The sequence below is a fragment of the Pelophylax lessonae genome (assembly GCF_965119305.1).
Source record: "Pelophylax lessonae genome assembly, chromosome: 4".
NCBI lineage: Eukaryota > Metazoa > Chordata > Amphibia > Anura > Ranidae > Pelophylax > Pelophylax lessonae.
The window spans coordinates 178562698-178572064 of NC_138771.1; the positions used below are offsets into that span (position 1 = coordinate 178562698).

Genomic DNA, 9367 nt, shown 5'->3' on the forward strand with positions numbered 1-9367 from the left:
GCTGTGTGCGGAGACACAGCTGTCAGTTTCCCATACATCTCTATGGGGGAATCGGATGGGAACGGACCGTCCGTCCGTTCTAATCCGATCCGTTGGACGGATGGAAAATAGGGTTTCCATCCATCCAGATTTGACGGATCGGATCAGATGTCAGCGGACATGTCTCTGCTGACATCCGATGCCCCATAGCGATGCATGGGGGGACCGTTCAGATCCGCCAAAAAAAACCGACAGGCGGATCTAAATGGTCCACCTGTGTGAAAGGGCCCTTAGACTAAATGTATAGTCTTCTTTCTGGGAAGTGCTTTTTTGTTGTCTGGCTGGTCCCTAAACCAGTGGCCCCTGCCTCCCTGTTTGCTGGTGTCTCCTTTGGCTTGCCAGCTGAGGCTGGGTGCGTCCATTCAAACACACAGGGGTTGATTTACTAAAACTGGAGAGTGCAAAAATCTGGTGCAGCTCTGCATAGAAACCAATCAGTTTCCAATTTTTTTTTTGGTCAAAGCTTAATTGAACAAGCTGAAGTTAAAGTGGAGTTCCACCCTAAATTTATACTTACCTCCATCTTCTCGCTCTGGGTCACCTGAAAAGCAAAAGGATAATCGCAATTTTTTTTTTTACTTACCTTGTATAGAAGAAAATATACTTACCTTACTTCCTTCTTCCTCCCCTCGGCGGCCACGGCGATTCGTCACTTCCTGGCTTTGCAATGATTCCTGGGAGCTGAACGTCATCGCTCCCAGGAATTAATGCGCCTGCACTGGCCCCAACGTCAGTTCCGGTGCGCGCGCGTCATTCCCTTCTAAACAGCTTCTGGGCATGCCCAGAAGCTGTGGAGGGATGACGCGCACGCAATGGAAGTGACGGCGGGGCCGGTGCAGTGCATTGTGGGACCGAAGAAGACGGAAGAGGACGCAGAAGAGGATCGCGCTGGCTTCAAGCTGCCCACACCTGAGATGGCAGCGCTGGACAAGACTTTTTCAAGGTAAGTATTTCTCCTAAAAGGTAAGTGCAACCCGGGACAGATCAGAGGCTAGCCATTGTGGAATGTACTAGCCCTGATTGTCCCGGGGGTATTTTTATTAAAAAAAAGTATTCCCAGGGTGGAACTCCGCTTTAAAAGCCGATTGGCTACCATGCACAGCTGCACCAGATTTTGCACTTCCCTGTTTTAGCCTAGGTTCACACTGAAAAAGTTGGAAATTGTGCAATTTCAAACCGGCATTTCAGTGCGAGATCGGGGGCGGTTTGAGAGACATCTGTGTGGGTTCCTGAGCAGATGTCTATTAAAAATCGCCCCCGAAGTCTCCAAAAGTAGTGCAGGAACTCGCACAAAGTCAAACCCGCATTTCAGTGCAAGTTCGGGGGCGACATGAATGAAATTTGTGCCGGTTCATTGAAATCGCCCCCGAAGTCACCAAAAGTAGTGCAGAAACTACTTTTGGAAATCAGTGTAGCACCGAAAAGTTGGTGTCGCACCAATTGGGACAGTGTCGTTGCCAGCAATAGGCTGCAATTTGGCATGTCAAATTGCACCGATGTGAACAGGGGCTTATGCTGGGTTCACACATGTCCAGCTGCAGTTTGCAGTCCGGAGCAGTTCTGTTCACCGGTTCAGGGGCAAATTTGTGCCTGAATTCGCACCTGAAGTGGACCCAAAAAGGCACAGGACCCTTTTCAAAAAAATGCACTGCGGTCACCCTGGACACGTGATACGCCTCCATTAAGAGCTGGTCATATTCACGTTATGTGAAATCGGATGCATTTACAAAAATGCATCCAATTCACATATATGTGAACCCAGCCATAGTAAATCAACCCCCTTGTGCCCAGCAAGCCACGCCCCTTATATAGGTTGCCAATGTGCATCTCCCTTCTAGTCCAAAAAGATAAACAAACGGCTCCCCACAATGTCCAGGACTCTCCACCCATGTGCGTTTACATCTGTTTACATTACTCATTTCAAGTATTTAGTGTCGGTTCACATTGGTGCAATGCGGGAACCGCGCCAATCCACTGTGGGTTCCCGCATCGCCCCCGACCCGCAGGCTGTTCACACTGCCATATGCAAACTACTGGTAGCGTCAGTACAAAGTTAATGACACCCCCAGATTAGTTTGCATATCGCAGTGCGAACTGTCAGTTTAGACATGAATCGGATCGCATGCTGTGAACACCCATGCGATCCAAATCTGGTGCGGACCCAAAAAAAAGGGTCCTGCGTGACTTTGTACCGAATGCGATGCAAATTCAGCCATACAATCTGTATGGCTGAATTCATATCGCACAGACATTGCATGTGATTTGCAGAGCAGTGCAGTGCGAATCACATGCAATGTCTCACATTGTATATTTGTGAACCGGCAATAAGTTCCGGTTCACATTAGTGCAATGTCAGACATCTCATGTGATTCGGAGCGCACTGCTCTGAAAATCGCATGCGATGTATGTGTGATGCAAATTCAGCTATATAGATTGTATGGCTGAATTTGCATTGCATTCTGACAACTCGCACAGGACCCTTTTTTGGGTCCGCAGCAGAACCCAATCACGTGGTGGTTCACACGCGATATGCAAACTGATCTGGGGGTGTCGTTAACTTTGTATTGACACCCCCAGTGATTCGCATATGGCATGTGAACTGCCTGCGATTTGAATACAATGCGGGAACCCGCAGTGGATTTGCAGGGTTCCCGCATCGCATGTATGTGAACCGGCACTTACCCCCAACAAATTACATTTACATCAGTCCCTGCCCTGAAGGAGCTTACAATCTAAGATCCCTATCTCCCATGTATACATACTAGGACCAGTTCAGACAGGAGTCAATTAACCTACCAGCACGTCTTTCGAGAATGGAGAGAAACCAGAGTACTCGGAGGAAACCCCCATAAACACAGGGAGAACATGCAAACTCCATGCAGATATTGTCCTGACCAGTAAAGCCACAGCTAAACTGAACGACCCAAAAGCAGTCTGAATAAAATTATTGAGAAATCATTATCTGCATTTATTTAGGTACTGAAATGTTCTATAAAATAAACGCAGGATGACACTGCACTTGTGAATGAGGCCCAAGTCAGTGAATGAGGCCCAAGTCAGTGAATGAGGCCCAAGTCAGGCCCCAGTCAGTGAATGAGGCTCAAGTCAGGCCCCAGTCAGTGAATGAGGCCCAAGTCAGGCCCCAGTCAGTGAATGAGGCCCAAGTCAGGCCCCAGTCAGTGAATGAGGCCCAAGTCAGGCCCCAGTCAGTGAATGAGGCCCAAGTCTGGCCCCAGTCAGTGAATGAGGCCCAAGTCTGGCCCCAGTCAGTGAATGAGGCCCAAGTCAGGCCCCAGTCAGTGAATGAGGCCCAAGTCAGGCCCCAGTCAGTGAATGAGGCCCAAGTCAGGCCCCAGTCAGTGAATGAGGCCCAAGTCAGGCCCCAGTCAGTGAATGAGGCCCAAGTCAGGCCCCAGTCAGTGAATGAGGCCCAAGTCAGGCCCCAGTCAGTGAATGAGGCCCAAGTCAGGCCCCAGTCAGTGAATGAGGCCCAAGTCAGGCCCCAGTCAGTGAATGAGGCCCAAGTCTGGCCCCAGTCAGTGAATGAGGCCCAAGTCTGGCCCCAGTCAGTGAATGAGGCCCAAGTCTGGCCCCAGTCAGTGAATGAGGCCCAAGTCTGGCCCCAGTCAGTGAATGAGGCCCAAGTCTGGCCCCAGTCAGTGAATGAGGCCCAAGTCTGGCCCCAGTCAGTGAATGAGGCCCAAGTCAGGCCCCAGTCAGTGAATGAGGCCCAAGTCAGTGAATGAGGCCTAAAGTCAATGCCAGATAGTCCAAACTCAGGACACTGAAATTGAACAACTCCTGGAACTAATGAGCTCACTAAACAGGTCTGCGGAGGGTGTACGATGAGGTGTATAGTGCTGCACAGATTGATTATTTCATGGAATGAGCTCCTTTATTACCACTCTTATATTATGCTTTTAGGATGATTCAATATAACATAGCGTGGACTATAATGCGTTTCCTTCACCAGATAAAGCTGAGTAATGCTATAGGTTTTTTTTTTTTTTGCACTGCCTACAAAACAGATTACTTGCAGCACTCACACAATGCTAACAACGAACAATAGAGTATACATTTAGGAAAACCTAAATCAAACAGGTCACATAAAACCTAAACAAAATAAAGAGAAGAGAACAGATTGGCTACAAATAGTGAGCCGTGTTTACATTACTGCACATGGCCTACGATGGGAAAGCCTGAGAACCCCAGACACAGCAACATGATTAGCATCCAGCATGGCTCAGCCACACTCAGGGGCCTATTCACACCGGGCGCTATTTAGCAGTCGCTTTTCACTGGAAACATTACTAATGGTTCAGTCTATTTTAAATATTTCCCTGGGATTTTTTTTCCCCAGATTTCTGCTAAAAAGAGAACTAAAGCCTTCTGCTGCTTTTACAAAATAAAAAATTCCAATGAAAAAAACTTGTTTTATTCATTTGCATTACTATGATGGTTTTAATAACTTAAAAAATATATAAAATAATAATAAAATGTAATAAAACACATGAGGTCGATAATAATCATTATTATACTATATCACGGGTCTCCAAACTTTCTAAACAAAGACTTTAGGGGGGCCAGACCAGGGCCAGTTGGGGGGGGAGAAAATGTTCCGGCATCAGTGGGGGTAAATATTGTTCCATCTTTGGTATTGGGGGAAAAATTAGTGCCCCATCCGTGGTGCCAGAGGGAGGAACAGCGCCCCGTCCGTGGTGCCAGAGATGGAACAGCGCCCCGTCCGTGGTGCCAGAGGGAGGAACAGCGCCCCGTCCGTAGTTTGGTGCCAGAGGGAGGAACAGCGCCCCGTCCGTAGTTTGGTGTCAGTGGGAGGAATAGTACCCCTAGGGCCGGATAAGGGTATGCAAAGAACCACATTAGGCACCAGGCCACAGTTTGCAGGCCACTGTTTTATACTATCATTATTATTGATAATAGAATAATAATAAAACTACTAATAATATATTAATAACCTATTAGTAATTGAAATATTAAACTTCATTAAAATCAATTAATAATAGTATAACGATCCTACTAATTCTAATACATTATATTAATTTATGATAGGATATTATGGATAATATCACTAATTGGTTTTAATAAAATTATATTTACATTAGTTATGACACTACTTCAAATTTCTTAGAAATAATTTCATGACCTCATTCAAAAAAAAAAAAAAACAGACCTCTGCTTTTTTTTTTTTTTTTTTTAGTTTCGCCTTTCAGTCTGGACAATTGTTGAAGTTCTTTATTCCATAACAGAATAGCAGCAACTGGTAGAGCTGTCACAATGTGTGCGATCACTTGACTGTCACACTGCAGACCTATTTCCTATATGGTAACACGTTACCGTTACAGTCATCAGAACAATGGCGGGGGGGGGTCTGCATGGGATTTACTGTGCATCATCCACAAATAACAGCAAATGCAGATAATAAAACAGACCCAGGGGGGGATCATTTCTGAGTCTTTAGCAATGGCTCAGTATCCACATCCTTAAACCCCTGGAGTGATCAGAAGGTGGCCCAGATGGCACAATCTCTCCTGATAATATCTACACATCACAAAGTTCCCCAGATTGACACAGAGGCCACAACTGTACACAAGTCACCATGTGCAACACAACATATCACACACAATGTGCTCCCCTCTGCCAGCAGCATGCTTCCCACTGATCAGACCTCTATAGGGGATCCCACTGATCTATAGAAGATCACACTGCTCAGAGCTCTATAGGGGATCCCACTGATCAGAGCTCTATAGAGGATCACACTGAGCTATAGAGGTTCATACTGATCAGAGCTCTATATAGGATCCCACTGATCTATAGAGAATCCTACTGATCTATAGAGGATCACACTGATCAGAGCTCTACAGGGGATCCCACTGATCAGAGCTCTATAGGGGATCCCACTGATCAGAGCTCTATAGGGGATCCCACTGATCAGAGCTCTATAGGGGATCCCACTGATCTATAGAAGATAACACTGCTCTATAGGGGATCACACTGCTCAGAGCTCTATAGGGGATCCCACTGATCAGAGCTCTATAGAGGATCACACTGAGCTATAGAGGTTCATACTGATCAGAGCTCTATATAGGATCCCACTGATCTATAGAGAATCCTACTGATCTATAGAGGATCACACTGATCAGAGCTCTACAGGGGATCCCACTGATCAGAGCTCTATAGGGGATCCCACTGATCAGAGCTCTATAGGGGATCCCACTGATCAGAGCTCTATAGGGGATCACACTGATCTATAGGGGAATCACACTGATCAGCGCTCTATAGGGGAATCACACTGATCTATAGGGGATCACACTGATCGGAGCTCTATAGGGGATCACACTGATCTATGGGGGTTTACACTGATCTATGGGGGATCACACTGATCAGAGCCCTATAGGGGGTCACACTGATCTATAAGGGATCACACTGATTAGAGCTCTATAGGGGATCACACTGATCTATGGGAGATCACACTGATCAGAGCCCTATAGGGGATCACACTGATCAGAGCCCTATAGGGGATCACACTGATCTATGGGAGATTACACTGATTAGAGCTTTATAGGGGGTCACAATGATCTATAGGGGATCACGTTGATCAGAGATCTATTGGGGTCACACTGATCAGAGCCCTATAGGGGAATCACACTGATCTATAGAGGATCACACCGATCAGAGATCTATAGAGGATCACACTGACAATGCACACTCATTGTTTTCTTTAGCACTGATCCACAATCAAAACATGGCAAAGAGCAGAAAACTCCAATACTTCTAATGCATCCCCTCCTTGATGAAATATCAATGATCTCAGGCAAAACACAAAGAGGCTTGTCCTTTAGCCGATCTCGATGAATGATGAACTTGCTAAGCATGGTATGGAGAAGGAGATGTGGCATGTGCTGTGAAAGTTGCAGCCAGACATACCTTGCCTGCAGCCAGCGCCCTTCCCTTGGATTGCCTGTGTTCCTTAGTCCAGTGTCAGCATGGAGAGTCCTTGTATGAGGTTGCACCCTGGGGTGTCTGCTGTGCCTGGACAGCTCTCAGCCCCTCTCTGCCTCTCACTAACCTCTTACAGCTCAGACTGGAGAGGGGTGGAGAGGGAAGTTCTAGCCCACACCAAGCCCCTCCCTCCTCTGATCAGCACACAGGCAGCTTGTAGTGGTTCCCATGCTCTGCCTGTTTTGTTTGTTGAGATGGACTGTAACTAATTTAGTTCCCTGTAATCTGTACACACACACACACATGCTTTCATCTGATCAGAGCTGGGAGAGCCATGCTGTGCCTCTGACAATTCAAGGGCTGAGAAATGTTACTTTTCTCCATGGAAATTTGTATCCAGATTCTATTAAGGGCACAGGACAGGAAAAAAACGCTGCATTTAGATGTAGATTTGTGCGCATGTGAACGCAGACTATGAGCCCATTCACTGTATGAATGAAACAGAATTGTAAACAATGTGCGCATCTAAACGCGCGTATTTTCTGCAGGATCTTCTGCCAGCTGTGCCAGTAAGAACATGCGTTCATACAGAAAATACACATATGTCTCTGTGAATGGGCACTAAAGTTGTGCAGTGCTGGTCCATTCATTTAAAGGGGTTCCAAAGCCTTAAAGAAGAACTATGGGCAAAACTTCTTTTTTTCATTTTGGATAGAGTAAGGGAGGGTTATAACCCCAGTCAGATTTTTTTTCCGCCATATTTGTCCCATTGCAGAGATTTACCTTCACTTCCTGTCCCATAGCCAAACAGGAAGTAAGAGGAAATCCCTACTAATTAAAGCGATTGTAAAGTATATTTTTTTCCTATAAAAATAACAAACATATTATACTTACCTGCTCTGTGTAGTGGATTTGCACAGAGCAGCCCGGATCCCTCTTCTGTGATCCTGGCCCCTCCCTCCTGTTCAGTGTCCCCACAGCAAGCAGCTTGCTATGGGGGCACCTGAGCCCAGTCACAGCTCCCTGTGTCCATTCAGATACAGAGCCTTGTCCCAGCCCCACCCCTCTCTCTCCTGATTGGCTAGCTGACTTTAAATGACAGCAGCGGCAGCCAATGGCACCGCTGTTGGGTCTCAGCCAATCAGGAGGGAGAATCTCGGATGGCTGAGACATTCATGGACAACGCTGGACAGAGAGGGACCTTAGGTAAGTATTAGGGGGTGCTGGGGTGGCTGCTACATACAGAAGGCTTTTAATCTTAATGCATAGAATGCATTAAGATAAAAAACAAACTTCTGACTTTACAACTTCTTTAACCACTTACCGCATACTAACGTAGGTCTACGTCAGTAAACTTTGCGGTAGTGTACCGGGATGATGCCTCTAGCTAGAGGCACCATCCCGGTACCGTGGTTTAGAGCCGACGGTTGGCTTTCCGTCGGTACCGACCGATGCGGCTCGGGAGCCGCTCGATCGGTACCCGGGGGGGCGGGAGGGGACGTCCCCCCCCCTCCCGCCGCCTTCCGTGGCTTTGCCCGGGGCTCCCGTTCCACCGGGAGCCCCGAGCACCCAGCCGGCACGTCCGCCGGCTGGATGGAGTCCCGATGAATGCCGGAAACGGCATCGATCGGGTCTCCGATGACGTAACCCGGAGGCGGCGTCCATGACGTCACTTCCGGGTTACTGTGCTGCAAAAGGCGGCAAATTTGAAAAACGGCTGTATGCAAAAATGCCGTTTTCGGCGTTTTGCATACAGGGAAGTGTAGTGGAGGGGTCTAGGGTCTTTTAGACCCTCGATCCCTCCATAAAGTGTACCTGTCACTACATATTGGTGTCACAAGGGATGTTTACATTGCTTGTGACAGCAATAAAAGTGATCAGATTTTTTTTTTTTTTTTAAAACTTTAATAAAGTTAAAAAAATAAATAAAATAAATGGGAAAATAAAAAAAAAAAAAAATTTAGCCGCCCCCGTCACCGTTAGCTCGCGCACAAAAAAAAACGTATACGGAAGTCGAGCCGCAAATGAAATCGCTGTTCAAACCACACATGTGAGGTATCGCCGCGATCGCCAGAGCGTGAGCAATAATTTAAAAAAAAGAGCTACACTCTAACTCTAAACTGGTAACCGTTACATAAATTTAAAGCGTCGCAGATTGAGATCTCTTTTGACCGTAGTTTGTCGCGATCCCACGGGGGGGCGCAATTTTAAACCGTAACATGTTGGGTATCTATTTACTCGGCGTGACATGTTCTTTCACAATATACAAAAAAAATGGGCTAACTTTACTGTTTAGTATTTTTTAAAATTAGTGAAATGTGATTTTTCAAAAATTTTCCAAAAAAATGGCGCTTTAAAGACCGCTGCG

The 9367-nt window shown here is 46.6% G+C and overlaps 1 protein-coding gene across 1 annotated transcript in view; it reads right to left on the minus strand.

Moving 5' to 3' along the window:
• The window catches only part of FAM107B (family with sequence similarity 107 member B), an 88041-nt gene extending 80898 nt beyond the window's left edge, over window positions 1-7143 (minus strand). Inside the window, exon 1 of the mRNA XM_082253211.1 lies at window positions 6985-7143. The gene's annotated coding sequence lies outside the window, so the exon portion shown is untranslated. The remainder of the gene's footprint in view (window positions 1-6984) is intronic.
• Between the last annotated feature and the right edge of the window lie 2224 nt (window positions 7144-9367).